At 43.8% G+C, this 1663-nt stretch overlaps 1 protein-coding gene across 2 annotated transcripts in view; it reads right to left on the bottom strand.

The window, feature by feature from the left end:
- SYAP1 (synapse associated protein 1) overlaps positions 1-1663 on the bottom strand; it is a 34726-nt gene that overhangs the window by 31642 nt on the left and 1421 nt on the right. The window lies entirely within an intron of this gene.

Here is a 1663-nt window from a genome sequence, read left to right as displayed (position 1 = left end):
AGAGTGCTGTGGTGTTAGCCTAGCTCACAGCAATCTCGAACTCTTGGGTTGAAGCGATCTTCCTGCCTCAGCCTCCTAAGTAGCTGGGACTATAGGTGCCCACAACACCTGGCTAATTTTTCTAGTTTTAGAAGAAACAGGGTCTCGCTCTTTCTCAGGCTGGTCTCAAAGTCCTGAGTTCAAGTGATCCTCCCGAGTTGGCCTCCCAGAGTGTTAGAATTATAGGTAGGAGCTACCACACCCAGTCTCAGTTGGCTAATTTTTCAAAGATACTATATTTCATACAATTTTAAAATCTCATAATCTTAGTGACTTTAGAAGTTATCTAATTCCACTTCCTATCCAAGTAGCCTCACTTCCAGGGGTGCGGGACATGCAATGTGAAAGGGCAGCCAGTTATTACTGTTACTTATCTCTAATTGGAAAATTCTTCTTACTTCTCCTGCCATTTCTCTCTCTCAGCCTAAGTGTGTCCACTTAAAGAACATGAATGACTTTTCTACAAAAAAGCATTCAGGTTTTTGCCAATGTCATAAAGTTTCTTCATTAAACTAAGAGCCACACTTCTAAAAAGTATTATTCATAAGCCAGGAAGATCTAAGTAATTAGATCAACAACTTGCATTATAAACCTAAATTTGTCACCAAAACTCAAGGAGAAGGCCCAGTGTGGTGGCTCACGCCTGTAATCCTAGCTCTCTGGGAGGCCTAGGTCGGTGGATTGCTTGAGCTCAGGAGTTGGAGACCAACTACCCAACATATCTCTCAGCATTAATCAAATTCATCTCCTTACATCTCTTGAATATTCCCAGTTCATCTCCTTTCTTAGTGTGATTTTTATTGCACAGCACTTAGTTTTCTTCCTAATGTGCACTATTTGGGGGCCTTGTACTGAGATTATGTACTGCCTTGATTTGAGATTATGCCTGTTTTCCCTGCCCCTTTTTGTCTTACCTCTTAATTTTTTTTTTTGCAAACTTTTTTTTAAAGACAGAGTCTATGTCACCCTCTGTAGAGTGCGGTAACATCACAGCTCATAGCAACCTCAAACTCTTGGGCTTAAGTGATTCTTTTGCCTCAGCCTCCCAGGTAGCTGGGACTACAGGTGCCTGCCACAATGCCTGGCTATTTTTTTTGTTGTAGTTGTTGTTACTGTTGTTTGGCAGGCCTGAGCTGGGTTTGAACCCGCAAGCCCTGGTGTATTTGGCTGGTGCCCTAGCTGCTGAGCCTTTTATAAACATTTTTAATGTCACAGTCCTTCTTATTCAGATATGTGTTTCTCCACTCAGAGGCTTCTCTCCTCCTCCATTACCACCCTGTGTGTTTTTAGCAGATTCTTTAAAAATATTTTTTAAATGTAATATCTGCCATGGATGTAGTTCCCTGACTTGTAGTTCTGGCCCACTTCCTCAAAGACATTTTGACTACTTTATGTCTGCCAAGGTCTCTTAAGAATCAGAATTACTGGCTTGGCACCTGTGGCTCAAGCGGCTAAGGGGCCAGCCACATACACCTAAGGTGGCGGGTTCGAATCCCCAGCCTGCGCCCGCCAAACAACAATAATGGCTGCAACCAAAAAATGGCCAGGTGTTGTGGCGGGCGCCTGTAGTCCCAGCTACTTGGGAGGCTGAGGCAGGAGACTCGCTTGAGCCCAGGAGTTGGAG

Source organism: Otolemur garnettii, unplaced genomic scaffold (genome assembly GCF_000181295.1).
Source record: "Otolemur garnettii isolate 467f Iridium unplaced genomic scaffold, OtoGar3 scaffold00051, whole genome shotgun sequence".
NCBI lineage: Eukaryota > Metazoa > Chordata > Mammalia > Primates > Galagidae > Otolemur > Otolemur garnettii.
This window is presented reverse-complemented; position numbering and strand designations above follow the sequence as displayed.